The 20,336-nt window shown below is 33.0% G+C and overlaps 1 protein-coding gene and 1 non-coding gene across 2 annotated transcripts in view; both read right to left on the bottom strand.

Moving 5' to 3' along the window:
- LOC106664028 (acid sphingomyelinase-like phosphodiesterase 3a) overlaps positions 1–20,336 on the bottom strand; it is a 794,759-nt gene that overhangs the window by 620,190 nt on the left and 154,233 nt on the right. The window lies entirely within an intron of this gene.
- Trnaa-agc lies at positions 19,742–19,814 on the bottom strand. The gene has a single exon. It is a non-coding gene; the product is annotated as a tRNA-Ala (tRNA).

Genomic DNA, 20,336 nt, shown 5'->3' on the forward strand with positions numbered 1-20,336 from the left:
TATTCAGAAAGCTGAGGGCATTCTCAACACGACACGCAAGAATGGCACAATTACACAGAAGACAAAACTTTGAGCCCTGAAGATGATCTCAATAAAGATCGAAACGTTGGCACGATAAAGAAAATGTTTTTCTGAAACCTACATCACAACAGACCGCATCTCACGGTTTCTGAATAATAATTGTTGAATATGGCGAGAAGTCGAAAGAAGCCTAACATGTATAAAAAATTTTTCAATAGATTTCGTCATCCGATTGAGCAAATAACATCGTTTAATTAATTAATTTTTATGTGAGGTATTGGTTGAGGTGAAAAATTCAGTATCACGAGCGGGATTCGAACACACGACCATCGGCGAAATACGCCGCTGCGCTACCACTTGTGCTATCGTGACATCGATCCACTCGGACGCCAACCTCCCATTTCAACCCTCTTTTTGAATTTTCCCTCCTTTTTGCCATTTTTCAAATGCCGTGTAATCTATTTTGTTCTCGGCGACAAATTTAATGAGTTAACTGAAGTATCTCTTCACTAAACCTCTCTGTGGCCATTTCATTTGTCGCTGAGAACCGAAAAATGGCAAAAAAAGGAGGGAAAATTCGAAAGATTGGGTTGACAAGGGAAGTTGGTGTCCGAGTGGATCGAAGTCACGATAGCTCAAGTGGTAGAGCAGCGGCGTATTGAGCCGAAGGTCATGGGTTCGAATCCCGCGCGTGACTCTGACTCCTTTATCTCAACCCATACCTTACATAAAGATTAATTAATTGAAATACATATATAAAAAAAATTCAAATCTATTTCAGAATATGAATCCTCCTTAACATTCACTCAATAGACCTTCTTCAATTCAAAAAACTCCCCTACGAATATCTTATCTAAAATTACACAAGACGGATAACTATTTGGCGTATTTGCATTTATCCGTTGTCAGTTTTGTCTTGAATACTTATAATACGAAAACTGTCAAACTAAAAAAATTTTGCACTAAAAAATGCAAATAATATGTATTAACATCTATCACAAAAACTTACTTTTTTAATTGAAGATTAAAATATATTGCTTAAATCTTATGTTACTACAGTAAAATCCTCTTGGTAACGGACAATCATGATGTCACTACTTCTTCCCTTTTCGGACATCCTCTAAATGAAGTTTTTTATCGTATGATACACATACCATTAGACGACCTTGTAAAATTTTCCATCGTACAGTATTTCTAAGCTTTAAGTAAGGTATTGGTTGAGATAAAATCACGAGCGGGATTCGAACCCACGCCCTTCGGCTAAATACGCAGCTGCTCTAACCACTTGAGCTATCGTAACTTCGATCCACTCGGACATCAACTTCCCATTTCAACCCCACTTTTGTCAATTTTCCCTCCTTTTTGCCAATTTTTATCTCAACAAATACCTTACTTAAAGATTAATTAATTGAGAAGAATTTATTTGGTCAATCGAACCACGAAACCTAATCGATTATTTCTAAGCTTAGGTTTATTAGTCAATGTTTATTTAGGTCTGCTAAGTTAATAATAAGTATTAAGCACTTCATTCCATACTTTTGGCGCACTGTCAACATCAAAATTTAAACTGGACTGCAATTATGAAATGAAAACAACATCGGAACGCAAATCAGATTGAATATGGAGAGTAAATTTAACAGAGCCACGGAAACATCAATTCAATTAATCAATAATTATAAACATAATTACAAACGGAGAAGTCATTATCGAATGTTTTATTTTTATGCGATATAGCTTTCTATTTTCAAATTTCCCATTTTTGACTTCGAATTGATCTTTTCTAATATTAAATTACCGCTTTGTAACTTCAAATTTTTCATTATTAAATTACCACTTTGTTCACAGAAAAAACTTAGGAGAAGGCATTTCTTCTTTAAATCTCTCGGTACAATGGGCAATTATTTTACTCTAAATTAAAAAATTGGGTTTTGTCAGAATTTTTTTGTGTATGAATAACTTATAAAAGGGTTGCTCTAAATGAAAAACCATGTGAAACGTTGAATTCAGCGTAATAAACACTTTTATAAAATGTTCATTAATAAGCTGGCCATGGGAAATTGTAAAAGTACTACGCTGGAGAGTTAGATCGAAAGTTTTTGTTTCATGAGAAACTGGACAAAACAAAAATGTAATGTATAATACAGTTTCTGCTAAGAATTTTTTTAAAACCTTTATATAAACAACACTATTCTTTATTTTTAAATATTTAACATTATAAAATTTTTAATTTTGATTGTACTTCATGTCTATATAGTATTTTACGAGTCCAGTATTTACATATTAAAAATTGAAAAAATAATAATAGAAGAAGAAAGAAAAAATAATGTTTTTATATTTAATTGTATACTACTTTTAATTACAATTAATTAAGGTTTTTAATTGAGATGAAAAAAAGTTAATGGCACGAGCGGGATTCGAATCCACGATCTTCGGCTAGATACGCCGCTGCTCTACCACTTGAGCTATCTTGACCTCGATCCACTCGGACATCAACTTCCTATCTCAACCCCACCTTATGAGTTTTCCCTCCTTTTTGCCATTTTTCAAATGCCGTGTAATCGGATTGGATTATTGAGATAGGAAGTTGATGGCCGAGTGGATCGAGGTCACGATCGCTCAAGTGGTAGATCAGCGGCGTATCTAGCCGAAGATCGTGGGTTCGAATCCCGCTCGTGCCATTAGCTTTTTTTCATCTCAACTAAAAACCTTAATTAATTGTAATGTATTAATTGGTCAAGCGGCCAACGAAATTAGTGAATTTAATGAATTAAAATGAAGTACACTTCACAAAAGCTCTCCGTGGCCATTTCATTTGTCGTCGAGAATCCAATCCGATTACACGACATTTGAAAAATGCCAAACAGGAGGGAAAGTGGTAGAGCAGAGGCGTATCTAGCCGAAGATCGTGGGTTCGAATCCCGCTCGTGCCATTGACTTTTTTTCATCTCAACTAAAAACTTTAAGTAATTGTAATATATTAATTGGTCAAGCGGACCACGAAATTAGTGAATTTAACTACTTTTAATTATAATTTTAATTAATGTGTTGTTGTTAAGAGACCAACTAATATTACATTTAATAAAATCTCGGATTAATAAATTTTTTGCTTGACAGAAAAGTTTTATTACTTAATTATTTATTTTATTTTATTATTTTTTAGGGCCAGCAAATTTCATTGGTCATCACCAGCCCTCTCTTTCTTAGTTATACATTTATTTTCTTATCTTTCTCGCGTATTAATCCCACTGATTTTTTGTTTTGTTTCTCCAGCTGAGTTTCGATATTTTATGGTACGTCGAGCCTCGTCAATTGTGGATAAAATGACAAATCACAAATACAAATATACTTAAACACAGAAACATGATAGTTTGGATAGCATTCCTGCTACCCAAGAGTGCTCGAAATTTTTTCGGGGTTATTGGCTATGACCTTTACATTCACGCTAATAAATTCATTCACACACCAGACTACATTCATACTACCCCTGAGTACTCAATATTCTTCGGGGTAAGTGAGAATGTAAATACTTATACTGTATTACTTTCGTTACACAAGGGATAATTTGAAATTTAAAAAAGTTCATTTTCAGTTGAAAAGGTTTAATTGGAAAGTAAAAAGGCGTGGTTTTTAGTGACCATTTCTTGACGATGAGGTCGTGAAATGAGGTGTGGTGTGACTTGGTTTCAGAAAAACATTTTCTTTATCGTGCCAACGTTTCGATCTTTATTGAGATCATCTTCAGAGCTCAAAGTGTTTATTTTGTCTGTCGTGTGAGATATTGAAAATTAAAAAGTTTATATGAAATTAAAACTGATAATTTACTGTTAAAAAAGGATTCATGTTTTTTGGAGGATGTGCTTAAAGATATATTTTTTAATGGTGGCGTGGCAAATTTTTAAAACATATCGATGCGGTTGTATTTAAAAGTCAAATCCTGAAAGGTCTCCAACACATAAACGCTTATGGTGAGGGGGTAGAATCAGAATGTTCTCATTGTTTTAGGCTAAAAGGGTAGTTAAAAGCAGGTGGGCATTTATGAACGAGGGGATGGAAAAAAAAGAGAAGTTTGTTGTCGGAGCCCATTGTTTATACATCCAGCAATCCTCGTAGGAATTTACACGAGCCGGCTTACCAGTGGCCCAGCAGGCCAATATTGTCCTATAGGGCCTTTGTCCTTTCGCCGAATTCCGAACGATCAATTTATTAATTTTTCGACACGGAAGACAATCGAAAAGGGGTTTTGTCGGGATGAACGTTCGACCTGTTACCATGTGAATGGGAGATCGGGGACAACAAGTTATATCGGCCGTAGCATTTCAAACACCCGGACATCCAAGCGACCCCATCAAAACAAACATGGCTTTATTCCAGTTTCGATGGATTTTGATTTAAAAATCCACGTCTGAACCAACAAGATTTCCTTAACTATGATGGACATAAAATTTATTATAGATATGTTCTCAAACTTCCCAAATTTATATAACTGTTTAAAGATTCAAATAGAATGAATTTACTATGATGGTTCATAGTTTTATTTGAGCTATACATTTATAATTATCTCAGGTTTCCCTATTTTATTAAGTTTTTTCAGCCAAAGAGTTAGACCTTTCTAATAAAACCATAAAAATAATGAAACCTGATATAATTAAAAATTCAACGTCAACAGTATCAACAATTATAAATTTTATGAATAAAAATTGTCTAAGTAATAATTACAGTTAGGGCTAAGTTAATTTACTTTTCAATTATAAGACCTCTAATTTATTGAAGGAAAAACCGTAGTACTATTTGCTGATTGCAGTTAAAAAGCCACTTCAAACGAAAAAATCTTTCATGAAGACGTCTAATTTTTCACTACATAAGTATTTTTATTTTCTTCAGGATTTCAAGATATGGATTAATGAGGGAAGTTCTCAAGATCAACAATGCCACCTAGTATGTCCTACCTGTTGATCCTTCCTTCATTCATGTCAAAAATTTGACATGAAAGAAGTACTAATGCACATTGCTTTGTTCCAAAGAATTGTGAGAAATTTAATATTTTTCGCCCAGATGGGAAAACTAGGTTCAAAACTAGCTGTTTAGTAGTTAATTTATTATATGTAGATATGGTCTCTAACTTCCGAAATGAATGTAACAGTTTAAAGATTCAAATAGAATGAATTTACTATGATGGTTAATAGTCATATTTAAGCTATACATTTATAATTATCTCAGGTTTCCTTATTTTATTTAGGTTTTCCAGCCAAAAGGGTTGGCTTTGGCTAAAACATTCAATCAAATGGTAAAACTGAGATAATTAAAATTTCAACGACAGCAATACCAACAATTATAAATTTTGTGCTGAAAAATTGTCAAAATTATAATTATACAATTAATTAAGGTTTTTAGTTGAGATGAAAAAGCTAATGGCACGAGCGGGATTCGAACCCACGATCTTCAGCTAGAAACATGGGGTTGAGATAGGAAGTTGATGTCCGAGTGGATCGAGGTCACGATAGCTCAAGTGGTAGAGCAGAGGCGTATCTAGCCGAGGGTCGTGGGTTCGAATCCCGCTCGTGCCATTAGCTTTTTTTCATCTCAACTAAAAACCTTAATTAATTGTAATGATTTAATTGGTCAAGCGGACCACGAAATTAGTGAATTTAAGGAATTATAATTATAGTTACGTTTAAGTTAATTTTAATGGAAAAATAAATAAGAAAACTTATAAATTATAAAACCTCTAATTTTTTGATGGAAAGACCATACTTCCGTTTGCTGAATGCATTGCAAAAATTACCTTCAAAAGGGAAAAATCTTTCATGTAAACTTCTAATTTTCTCACTATATAAGCATTTTTATTTTTTTCAGGATTTCAAGAAATGGAATGAGGGAAGATCTCAACATCAACAATGAAACCTAGTATGTCCTACCTGTTGATCCTTCCTTCATTTATGCCAAAAATTTGACAGGGAAGAAGTACTAATGCACATACATAATGAAACCTGAGATAATTAAAATTTCAACGACAACAATATCAGCAATTATAAATTTTATGCAAACAAATTGTCCAAATTATAATTATAGTTAGGTTTAACTTAAATTTAATTGAATAATAAATAAGAATACTTTTTTAATCATTTTAATGGCTTTATGTTTTTTGCATATTAGCCAATGACAATGTTATTATGAGTATTCGTTTTGGGGGAGAAGGGTATCGTGAAAAAAGGTCAGAGGCAACGGCGGGAATCGAACCCACAACCGCGGGGTCTATGAACCGAGAGTCTCTCACGCTAACCACTGGGCTACCGCGGCTACCCCAAAAATACTTTTCAATTATAAGACCTCTAATTTTTTGAAGGAAAGACCATTGTTCTGTTTGCTGAATGCATGTAAAAAGCCCCTTCAAAAGGGAAAAATCTTTCATGTAAACTTATAATTTTCTCACTATATAAGTACTTTTATTTTCTTCAGGATTTCAAGAAACGGATTAATGAGGGAAGTTAGCAAGATCAACAATGTCACCTAGTATGTCCAACCTGTTGAGCCTTTTTTCCATTCTCCTCAAAAATTCGACATGGAAAAACTAATTTTCTCCTCCTACCACTCAGGCAGACAATTACGAGGAAAGGAATAATCCGAGCGTAAAAAAATAAAGACCGGTGTTCTGTAAGGATGCGTTTTAGGACCGGGCCGGTATCTGCTTTATACCAGTGACCTCTCAGTTATATGAAACACAACTAAAGCAGCATTCGCGAAATACACTGTGCGTCGATAGTAGAAGAGTTAGAAGAAAACAGCAAAGTATGATCAATCGGATGAAAAGATGAATAAAGAATAAAAAATTAAAATAAATGGCAATAAATCAGTAAACAATAATTTTATCAACACAAAAATCATCGATTGTACAACTGAAAAAATAGAACTGCTACAATTCACAATGAATTATCTAAGTGAAAGGCTAGATCCTGAATCAAAATGAAGAGCACACACTAAAAAATATAAAAAAATGAAAATGGTTCTTAAATGATAACAAGTGCATTGGCGTTTTGAAAAAAAAGTACCGTTGGTCTATCCGTAACAAAACCGTTTTTAAACCCGATCCTTAAACCGATGTGGATTTTTGGTATACGATTGTAGGGCTGAGCCAAACAGAGCTGTGCTATAAAAATTTCAAAATAAAATATTAACCAACGCAATTAGACATTGTCGGCTTTAATTTTTTTTGTAAAGTCGGTTTTAATAAAAATCGGCAAATAACAAATATTAAAGAAAGTAAATAACGCGTAGCCAAAAATCCTTCCATATTTCTCTTAATTCTGTATGTTCGAAGGTCAACAAAATCATGGTAATAATCCCGATGAAATCGATCTGCAATTGGTTGGGACATAATCCTCTAAATATTTTGCCGATGTATAATGCAACTCAAAAAATGTAATACTGCACAAACTTCACTTATTTCTTTCTGCTATCAAAATAAGGAGCAAATTTTGTTTCACAATTAGGAACCAATCAAATTTTGACACACGAAACCAAACATTTTTGGAACCAAAAATGATCTTCAAAAGCTAAAAACCAAAAAAACGTGCGAATTTTGCTTCAAACCGCTCTTTCGATCTGTAAAGTAGAGTTAGATAACAAGTAGCCATATTCATATATAATATATATAATGTGATGAAGAGTTGTAATGTCTAAAAAAATAAACAAAATGTTATTGTTTCAATTAAAGGTAATATATTATATAATAATTTGTAAGCATTTTTTTAATCGGTTGTGATGAAATCATACTATTAATTTTATCTGGCACTGGATTTAGAAAAAAATTAATATCTCTACTAACCTCTCGTAAAACAAGACCATAAACTTGGGTTATTATTGTAATTAATCTAGCATGCAGGACTAAAAAACAAACCGACCAACGTCTTTCAGAAAAATGTAACAATCGATCGAATATAAATCAACTCTAAAGTATTAAAACATATCCACCACCATTTTTACATACCAATTCATGTTTTTTTTAATATTATATCCTCAGAAAAGAATTGTAAACTGTGAGGCATGTAGTGGAATTTTGGTTAGGAAACATGTTTTGTTCTCCCTTCTGAATTGAGGGATGAAAATTAGTAAACTTTGCCAGTGAATTTCCCAGTAGTTCGGAACAAACTAATGAATTGTTTTTTTACCGTTGTAAATATGATGAAAGCAGGTCGGATTAAATGAGGGGAGTGTGTGAGTGTCATTTGATGCTGGAAAAATTTTAAACATTAATAACTAAAGTGTTACTCCTTTATTAATTAATTAAATTCACTAATTTCGTGGTCCGCTTGACCAATTAATATATTACGATTAATTAAAGTTTTTAGTTCAGATAAAAAAGTCAATGGCACGAGCGGGATTCGAACCTACGATCTTCGGCTTGATACGCAGCTGCTCTACCACTTGAGCTATCGTGATCTCGATCCACTCGGACACCAACTTCCAATCTCAACCCCACCTTTTGAATTTTCCCTCCTTTTTGCCATTTTTCAAATGTCGTGTAATCGGATTGGATTCTCGACGACAAATGAAATGGCCACGGAGAGCTTTAGTGAAGTATACTTCATTTTTAATCATTAAATTCATTAATTTCGTGGTCCGCTAGACCAATTAATATATTACAATTAATTAAGATTTTTAGTTGAGATAAAAAGTGAATGGCACGAGAGGGATTCGAACCCACGATACGTCGCTGCTATTTACAAAATTACCATATTGAATGAGATAGGTTGGATTTTTTAATGCTATGCATTTGACATTCATTAAAAAATAGATTTTAATGAAGAATAAATTCATGTTGGTTACTATTTCGTTTATAATATGTTCACTTTTTATAATAGTGGATATTTTTATTTTGTTCAATGCCTGCACATTTCAGCAGTTCTATAGTTTTTTTTAAAGTGATATTCTGTGTTTAGAAAATATTTGTACATATTGTGATCAATTTTTGACAAGTTTGGGAAAGGAGATTAAGTCGAACTAGTTGGAAGCCTCCATCACTAAATCGCAACTCTCCTCTCAACCGGTAGGTCATACGCGAAAAACCGGTAAAAATACATACTTTTTCGATGTTTTTTTGAACTTTTGATATTTCGTTAGTTTTAGAAAGTATTTCTCAAAATTGTGAATAATTTTTGACAAGATTGATAAAGGAGATCAAGTAGAACTAGTTGGAAGCTTCCATTCCCTAACTCGCAATTCGCGCCTCAACCAGTAGGTGAAACTAAAAAAAAACGCTAAAAATACATACTTTTTCGATGGTTTTTTGAACTTTTGATATTTCGTTAGTTTTAGAAAATATTTGAACATATTGTGACCAATTTTTGACAAGATTGATAAAGGCAATCAATTAGAACTAGTTGGAAGCTTCCATTCCCTAACTCGCAATTCGCGCCTCAACCAGTAGGTGAAACTAAAAAAAAAACGCTAAAAATACGTACTTTTTCGATGGTTTTTCTAGACTTTTGATATTTCGTTAGTTTTCGAAAGTATCTATACAAATTGTGACTAATTTTTGACAAAATTGATGAAGGCAATCATTTAGAACTAGTTAGAAGCTTCCATTCCCTAACTCGCAATTCGCGCCTCAACCAGTAGGGGAAACTCAAAAAAACCGGTAAAAATACATGCTTTTTCGATGTTTTTGTGAACTTTTGATATTTCTTTAGTTTTCGAAAGTATTTGAACATATTGTTACCAATTTTTGACAAGATTGCTTCACGAGATCAAGTTGAACTAGTTAGATAGAAGCCTCCATTCCTCAACTCGCAACTCGCGCCTCGACCAGTAGGAGAAACTAAAAAAAACCGCTAAAAATACATACTTTTTCGATTTTTTTTTGAACTTTTGATATTTCGTTAGTTTTAGAAAGTATTTCTAAATATCCAATTTTTGACACGAATCGTAAATGAGATCAAGTTGAACAAGTCGGAAGCTTTCATTCCCTAACTCGTATCTCGCGCCTCAGCCAGTAGGTCAAACTCGAAAAACCGGAAAAATACATAATTTTTCGAAGTTTTTCTAGACTTTTGATATTTCGTTAGTTTTAGAAAGTATTTCTAAATATCCAATTTTTGACACGAATCGTAAATGAGATCAAGTTGAACAAGTCGGAAGCTTTCATTCCCTAACTCGTATCTCGCGCCTCAGCCAGTAGGTCAAACTCGAAAAACCGGAAAAATACATAATTTTTCGAAGTTTTTCTAGACTTTTGATATTTCGTTAGTTTTCGAAAGTATCTGTACAACTGACTAATTTTTGACAAGATTGGTAAAGCAGATCAACTTGAACTAGTTGGAAGCTTCCATTCCCTAACTCGCATTTCGCGCCTCAACCAGTAGGGGAAACTCGAAAAACCAGTAAAAATATATACTTTTTCGAGCTAAACAGCACAGCTAAAATTGCTCATACAAACATGGTATACGACGCCGTATATGACGTTTAAATAGCATTTTTGAGATGATAGAACAGATGGTACAATGTCAGAACGTGCAAATAACTCCAAATCCGATGAGGAGATTTCAATTAATAAATTGCATTTCCCTTAGTATTATGATGGATAAGGACATAGCAAAAAACATAGGAAAGGCAAAATATACGTATAGCTTTTGGTGTTGCTGATTTAAATGCCTGATCTGATGATCTGTTATTTATTGTCCATCATTAAATGATGAAAACATCTATAAAAATGTAAGTTAGACATATATTTGCATAAGTCAAATTGAAAAAAAATTTGTTGAATCATTTCAATTTGCCGTAAAAAGTATCGTATTTTTTTGATTTAGACACTTCTTTTACAAAAAACAAAAAAGTGCAAATCGCATTATTACAGTTGAAAATGCAAGGTGTATTTCCAGCAATTGAGATTAACCCTATTAGTATAATGAGGCTTAACTCGTCAAGCCCCTTTCTTGTCTCCAAAGAGGACTTAGGACAAAAACTTTGAGCAATTTGATAAAGTAATTTCTACACTCTTTATACCATAGATCAAAGACGATGTAAAACCAGTAAATTTAATTAACCAGAACATTGAATTATGTAAAATATAATAATTTGCATTAAATAAATTATTTGTAATCAATTTAAATTTTTTAGACAGTGTACATCTGGGGAAAAGCTAATAAATAGATAATTCTATTAATCAAATAAATTTACTTATTATGTACTTCAATAATTTTTATTGGTTAGTTTTTATACTAGGTTAAACAAAATATAAGTATAAACTATTGAATTATCTTTCATTGAATAGAAACATGTTAATAGTTTATGTTTTACTTCATAGACAATAAACTAGAACGAAAATGCATGGCATCTCGTAGAAACAGTAAAAGCAAGAGAAAGCTCGTCTGAAAGCTTAAGCTCGGTTTTATAACGCACGTTTTTTAGATTTATGTTCGATAATCGGAATCATTGTCAGCTCGGTTGAACAAGAAATCCATTAATTTTCACAAGGGTGTTCCTGTTTTAAAAGCAAAATAAGAGGATCAGCTTTCAATCAAGAATCAATGGGGTCGCGTTATTAAAATTTTATAAATTGCCTAACAATACGTAAAATGGCGATGTAGTTTAACATAAAAAAATCTAATTACTTTTATAACATTATGAATTATAAAGAATAAATTTTATTGTTATACTCTATCGCCCCAGGCAATTTATTATTATTATTTCTTGCCTTTTTATTTATAAAAAAAGTTAAAAATTTCCAATTACACTGTGAAATAAATATGGAGCAAATATGTTGTTTGATGCATAGTCGTTTTTAATTATGTTGGTCATCTTACTCCTTCAGACAAACTTCATGAAAAAATTACATAAGAGAATCATTGGTAGAACCATATGAAATATTACCACGTTTAATGTTATAGAAATATTATAACGTTTATTTCAGTAACTATAGAACTAATTATACAATAGCATTATTTTCAGAAAATAACTTTATGGAATTATCATGTTTTCTACCTGGTCTACCATTTGTAACCATTCTGCGGTTAAAAGTACAACGTTCCATAAGTTCAAAATCATTCATAATTACAATTAATTAAGGTTTTTAGTTGAGGTACAAAAGTCAATGGCACGAGGGGGATTCGAACCCACGATCTTCGGCTAGATACGCCGCTGCTGTACCACTTGAGCTATCGTGACCTCAATCCACTCGGACACTAACTTCCCATCTCAACCCCACCTTTTGAATTTTCCCTCATTTAAAAAAAAAAATCCAATCCGATTAAAAATGGCAAAAAGGAGTGCCTACCTCATCATAATTACAGTTTAAGGGAAATCGCAGTCAGAAATCTTATGATTTTATTACAGAACTTTATAAAATAACTCCAGCTAAGCCCTGTTTCCGNTAGCTCAAGTGGTTGAGTAGGGGCGTATCAAGCCGAAGGTCGTGGGTTCGAATCCCGCACGTGACACTGACTTTTTTATCCCAACTAAAAACTTAATTAATTGAATTGTATAAAATAGTATTATACTGTAGTTCCGTAAATAATGAAATAATTAATTTTGTCTGACCTGAATGATTTTTAATATAATATCGAAAATATTTCTTCATATTCGTATCAGAATTCATCACATATTTCGCGTTTTTTGAGATTGATAACTTTTAAAGCTTCGCTATCTCATGAAGCGTATCTGTATAAGTATATACGTGGTAATTTATCATTATTCAATGTCCCTCACTTCTCCAACATCTAATAGAATTCAATGAACAGAAAATATACGGTTTAAAGCCAGCCATATATAAAAAAAAAGTTTAAAAAATAAACTAACTTCGAATGTTTAAAACATAATTATAATATTTAAACGGCATTTGAAAAATGGCAAAAAGGAGGGAAAATTCAAAAGGTGGGGTTGAGATGGGAAGTTAGTGTCCGAGTGGATCGAGGCCACGATAGCTCAAGTGGTAGTGCAGCGGCGTATCTAGCCGAAGATCGTGGGTTCGAATCCCGCTCGTGACAATGACTTTTTTATCTCAACTAAAAACCTTAATTAATTGTAATATATTAATTGGTCAAGCGGACCACGAAATTAGTGAATTTAATCATTCATAATTTTCATTTCATTATAGATATATCATATTTCACAAGATATCATTATTTCATATCTTGTTTTCAAACACGTAATGTGAGATAATAACCGAAAAGATGGTCATTAAACGCTATTTGCTCCATTCCATTTTTCCATCTTCTAATGTACAAAAGGTAAGCTAGGTTTGAAATATTTTATTTTTACTCTTTCTCCTTACACTCTTTATATTTCTCTCTCTCACACTCTTTCTTTGTTTTTATTTCTTTTTCTCTCTCTCTTTCTCTCCCTCCTACTCTTTCACTTCCTCTTTACCTTCCTCTTTCATCCCTCTTTTTCATACTCTGTCTCTCTGTCTGTCTCTCTTTCTCTCTCTCCCTCTACCTATCTATCTATCTATCTATTTATCTCTCTCTGTTCTGTGTTGATGAACTTTCTCAATCTACGACATATACTGGTTGTCCACAAAATAAAATTCGGACAATAGAGGCCTGTATGATTCTGCAGTAACTGCCCTACTACATAAAACATGTCACTTAAGAATAAAGTGGTTTATGTTTACACATCTCTCAGCTTTTCTTCACGTCGTCATTCCTGGAAAGAAAGTACACATAAACACATCACGCAACGTTTGGAATCAGCATTAAAATCGATTGCTATCGTCACCGAGTTAATACACAATCCAGTAAAAAATACTTTTGTAAATTTTCCAAAAAAGAAAAAGTAGAATTCAATTTGTTAGCATCTAGAAATTATTTTGTAATGTTTTACGAAACCTCTTCTTTGTATAAATTTATAGTTAGCGTGGACATTACGTTGGCAAGTGGTAAAACGGATTTTTGACTACATTACTGAATCACTACAAGGAACACATTTTATCAAATATTAAAATCATTCCTAGACCTGATAAAATGACCAACCTTCTAATTAAAAAAAAATATTGTCATATCAGTTATATATATATATCTATCTATATAATATATATCTATATCGTCTACTACTAAATATAGTCTCTATAAAACAAAAACATACATACATATGTATATATATATATAACATTTAATAACCCTCTCGGATAAATTTGTTTTAAACCAGGCTCTCTCTCTCTCTCTCCCTCTCTCTCTCTCTCTCTCTCCCTCTCTCTCTCTCTCTCTCTCTCTCTCTCTCTCTCTCNGGGGTCGATGGCGGAATATTTATAAAAGTACCCCATCGACCCCCAATCTAGTTTAGTTTAAGTGTAGGTCGGTGGAGGAATATCAAGTACTCCACCGACCAAACGAAATAAGCGAACTGTATGGAGGTATTTAAGTGTATAAATGTATTTATTTGTATGAACGTGTATAGAATATAGACTTAGTGGGGGTTTAAATGACCTAGATGTCGGAAGCCCCAGCAAAAAAAATAAAAATAAATAAATAAATATCTATGTTTTATCCAAAATAATTCAAATTTATAAAATTCTTTCGTTTGAGACGGGTTAAAAACCAATTCATCCCATTTTTAGTTCATACTTAAATACTATAGGGCCTTAAACATCTACATATTTTTAAACATTGTTACTTAAAGAACATATTCACTTGAAGAAGTCAGACAACTCGCCAAGTCCGTAGTCGTCCAGACATCCATTTTTGAACTTATAACAATATAAATCCGTCAAATCACTTTATATAAAAAAAAGTCACTGAAGATGGTCTATATTAGACCGAAACGCTACTGACAAAATAAACGCTTATTGTGGAAAAAATATTTTTTCATATTATTAAGAAGTTCCAAAACATCAGGAAGTATACCGTCAAAAAATTGTAAGTTTGTAGTTGACTTTATATTGAGTTTATATTTTGTGAATCATGCTGCTAATTCATTCAGATATTATTATATATATTAGGGTTTATTGAGGGAAATTACGTTTCAAAATTACTGTATAATCAGCAAAGGTGTGAGTTGAAATACGTAGATACTGAAGTGTATATTAAAAAAAGAAATTGGCAAAAAATGCTGCCATGAGAAAAACTTTCCCTACAGCTTATACAATGTCAAAGTTCAGTTCACTGACTAAGTAGAGTTGGTCTATCACTTATGATTTTCGCCTATAAATAGGTCCATGTTTGTTTAATTGGATTCAGGTTTTCCTCTGATGAAGGAGAAAATTAATCATTATTTTCTGTACTGACGAAAATATTGCGTACCTTGAACTTTTGGATCGAGGTCAATCCACGACAGGAAAGACCTACTCTGCCATTCTGAACCGGCGTCACTTAAAACTTAAGAATTTTGATCCGGGATTAGTTAATCAAAGAAGCCCATTTCTGCTTCAGGACGACGCTCGCTTTCACACCGCAAAGATTACATTGTAAAAATTAATGAACTTTGTCACTTTTTCCATAATTTTCAAGCCTGTCGTCTCTTGTTTTCAGAGTTCCAGACAACAGCCTTAAGCAACAAAAAAGGTAATGGAAAAAAAACCTGGAGTCAAAGTTATCTCGTTTCATGATTTCCAAAAATAAAAAAATTGGTTTCAATTTTTTACGTAACTTCTCCGAATTTGAAATGAGATTATTTTAATAAATGATGAAATACCAAGTTTTTCATGTCATAAAGTTATTTGTTTTGTTCTGAACGAATGGGCTCATTTTCTTATAAAGGTAGTAACTAAATCATGTAATCAAGCTTAATTACCAACAATCTACATGTTCATTTATTTTTTGTTAATTATTTAACATGATTCAAAATCTAACATCACGTACAGTGTAATAGTACAGTTTTTATAATATTGTATATTTTGTTGAAAATTGTGCTAGTCTTTTATGATGAACTTTTTTTAGATAATTTATATTATGGTAACATCCCCAGTTCATTAATCGACGATAATGTGTTTAAGAAATACGGTAGCTACAGTGGGATGAAATAAAAATAATTTGGTATTTTATGAGGTCATCCGGAAAGAGGGGGATGAGATAAACATTCCAGCCCAGGAGGTAGGTGGGATGGAATTAGCCTTGTGTTTTATTGCTGTATTTAGGGCGAGTTGCCAGACTTGCTGAGTGGGTTTCATTTGCCTTAGCTAATTCCCGAACTATGTCTCATCTGGGGCTCCTTCATCTTAGATGCTCGGTCCATCCCATGATGGGCGAATCCCGCATCACTCAACAACAGAATCGTTCCGTTTTCATCGGCGGGCTAATGGGCTCAATTCCCCAGTCGATTGCTAGTTCGACCCTTTGTGAAAGAGAGAGATGGGTGAGACATCATGACAATTGACACTGACCGAAATCCTTTTCCGTTTGATCATGAACATACCTCTGCCTACTTCATAATATACAATTAACTCCATTCATCAAAACAAATAACATTTTGAGAAATTCTAAAGGAAACTGTGGCCACCTTTAATTGACTTATGTCAGAATTACGAACTAACTACTTCGACTAAATTCTAACTTAAAATATCACTTTAAAATTATTTGGAAAAATTTTTAATTGAAAATATGATGCCACTAACAAAAAAGGTGTATTTATAAAATTCTCAACCATTCCTATATCAAAATAAAGTCAAATAACTCTGACAACACTGCGCTGTCGTGCGGTACTGTATCGTACACGCCGTGGAGAAAACAGCAACGGCAATACTAGATTAAAAAAATATGTTCTTGATTTTTTATTCATTTTTAGATGTTCATAATGAAAATATGGCCATCTTTGATTGGCTTATGTTAGAATTACTAAGTCACTACTACCTCTAAATTCTAACGAAAAATACCACTTTAAAATTAATTGGAAAATTTATAATTGAAAATATGATGCCACTAACCAAAAAGGTGTAACTATAAAATTCTCAACCATTCCTATATCACAATAAAATCAAATAACACTGGCAATACTGCGCTGTCGTGCGGTACTGTATCGTACACGCCGTGCAGAAAACAGCAACGGCAATACTAGAATAAAAAAATATGTTCTTGATTTTTTATTCATTTTTAGATGTTCAAAATGAAAATGAGGCCATTACCACCGCTAAATTCTAACGGAAAAGATCACTTTAAAATTAATTGGAAAAATTTTAATTGAAAATATGATGCCACGAACAAAAAAGGTGTAACTATAAAATTCTTAACAATACCTACATTAAAATAAAGTCAAATAGCTGGCGAGCATTACTGTATCTTACACGCCGTGTAGAAAGAAAGCAACAGCAAAATTAAAATTAAAAAATACGTTCTTGATAAAAAAATTTAAAATAAATTTAATAAATATAGTATAATAATATTTTTTAAAAGCATCAGACAGCTTGGTCATTTCAGGCTCCGGCGCATGCAAAATATAACAACAGACATCAATTCGCATTCACACAAATAAATATATTCACACCTATAAACAATGCATTCAATCTACTTAGTAGATGGGGTACTCAATATTCCTCCATCAACCTGCAATAACAAACTAATCTAAATCGGGTCGATGAGGTACATTTATAAATATTACCCAAGTCATGTACATGCTCGAGGGGCAAAATACTATTACATTATAATTTAATTCCACTAATTTCGTGGTCCGCTTGAGCAATTAACCAGGAACCATTTGTCGTCGAGAATCCAATCCGATTACACGACATTTGAAAAATGGCACCAAAGAGGGAAAATTCAAAAGGTGGAGTTGAGATGGGAAGTTAGTGTCCGAGTGGATCGAGATCACGATAGCTCAAGTGGTAGAGCAGCGGCGTATTTAGCTGAAGATCGTGGGTTCGAATCCAGCTCGTGCCATTGACTTTTTTATCTCAACCAAAAAACCTTAATTAATTGTACTATAATTTAAGAAGAGTTTAAACACTAAAAACATTTTGTTTGATATATAGTTCTACATAGGCAAAAAAAATTCTTTTATTTTTAATCTGAGTTTTCGAGAGGATAAATTGCTAACATTAAAAATACAATATTTCTACTAAACAAAGGGGGTGATAAGAAACCTTTGGGGAATTACAGGCCAGTTTCTCTTCATGTTATCAAAAATGCTTGACAAATGTGTGAACGATCGCCTTATATTAGTTTTTGAAAATATGATCCAACACAGCATTGACAAAATGGCTTTCAAAAAGAATAACTCGATAACAGAACTAAAAACAAATGATCACATATTCTATTCGTTGTACAAAACGATAAATTTTTATACATTATGAATATTTTTATATGCTAAGTAATCCGGGACGACGCCACGGAACCCTACGAGTAATCAATACATTGTTTACACATACTACATCATGTTTGACGCGAGCTAAAACGGTCTATATTTTGCTGACGCGGTTGTCAACTTCTACATTGAAGATTTTTTTAAACAAATGATTGATGTCAAGTAGAGTACTCGCCCTAAAAATGCAAATTCGTTATAAGTCTTTTTTGAATGGGTAGTTTGACGGATCGGTAGTGCTAAATAGGGGGGTCTAAATATATAGCGCTTCTTGAAAAAAACCACCATGGATCGGCTCTTATCAGCCGGAAACTACCCCGGCCATTCGTCCAAACATGAAGCGGAAGTGGAGAAAATTGCCAGCTCTTCTATCAATCTCTCGCCAGGCTATTTCATTTAATGTGTACGTCTTTCCCATCAGACGATTTCATGAAATGATTTTTCCTGTTATAACTTTGGACGTTCGTGTATTGGAATTGCAAGGAATTTGTCAACCTGAAAATGGAATTATTAGATTTCGATCTTCTTCTTTTTTTATCGTCCAATTTCGAATTTAATTTTACAAACGGTTCTCTATGGACATTCGTAATCGAAGTAAGTTCCCAAAGGCTAACGACCTCGACCAATGCAGCGGCCTATTCGGTTTTCAAACACGTAATAATACATGATTTATACTGTTCCTTTGTTACGAGCAATAAGGTTAAATGTATTGCGGCACAACTAGTTATAGCTTGATTCAGTACTGAGCTAATCTCGCAATCCTGGAAATTAACGTCCCGAATAACCTTGATGTTATGTTTATCCCTTTTGTTTATTCTGTGTTTAATATTTTTGCATTGTTGAAATCGGAATTGTGTTAGTGTTCAAAATGGTGAGTAGCCAATGCTGTAGGATTTTTTTTTTCAATCAAACATATGTTGTTTTACCCTCTTACCCTGATATTGGGATGTAATTCCGATATCAGTTGCCGGACAATTTATAAAATTGATTTTGAAAATTACATCAGACTTATTTGTTACAAATGTGGGATCTTTAATGTTGGAAAATTCTAAATTTCAAAACTTCTTCTATATACATAATAACACAAAAATATATAAAAAGTGTAAATTAATTTAAATATTATAATTATGTTTTAAACATTCGAAGTTAGTTTATTTTTTAAACTTTTTTTATATATGGCTGGCTTTAAACCGTATATTTTCTGTTCGTTGAATTCTATTAGATGTTGGAGAAGTGAGGGACATTGAATAATGATAAATTACCACGTATATACTTATACAGATACGCTTCATGAGATAGCAAAGCTTTAAAAGTTATCAATCTCAAAAAACGCGAAATATGTGATGAATTCTGATACGAATATGAAGAAATATTTTCGATATTATATTAAAAATCATTCAGGTCAGACAAAATTAATTATTTCATTATTTACGGAACTACAGTATAATACTATTTTATACAATTCAATTAATTAAGTTTTTAGTTGAGATAAAAAAATCAGTGTCACGAGCGGGATTCGAACCCACGAACTTCGGCTTGCTACGCCGCTACTCAACCACTTGAGCTATCGTGACTTCAATCCACTCTGACAGCAAAATGTCATTTTTTTGGAGTCCGGGTGGATCGAAGTCACAATAGCTCAAGTGGTTGAGTAGCGGTGTATCAAGCAGAAGGTCGTGGGTTCGAATACCGCTCGTGACACTGACTTTTTATCTCAGCTAAAAACCTTAATTAATTGATACTAAACACGGAAAAAAATACAAACGCAACTTTCGAGAAATGCACTAGTTTTCGTGGTCCGCTTGACCAATTAATATCTTTCAATGAATTGAGGTTTTCAGTTGAGATAAAAAGTCAATGTCACGAGAGGGAGTCGAACCCACGACCTCCGGCTAGATACGCCGCCGAGAATCAAATAGATTACACGACATTTGAAAAATGGCAAAAAGGAAGGAAAATTTAAAAGGTGGGGTTGAGATGGGAAGTTAGTGTCCGGGTGGATCAAAGTCACGAAAGCTCAAGTGGTACAGTAGCGGCGTATCAAGCCGAAGTTCGTGGGTTCGAATCCCGCTCGTGACACTGACTTTTTTATCTCA

The sequence above is a fragment of the Cimex lectularius genome, unplaced genomic scaffold, assembly GCF_000648675.2.
Source record: "Cimex lectularius strain Harlan isolate CLEC.00 unplaced genomic scaffold, Clec_2.1 scaffold26, whole genome shotgun sequence".
Lineage (NCBI taxonomy): Eukaryota > Metazoa > Arthropoda > Insecta > Hemiptera > Cimicidae > Cimex > Cimex lectularius.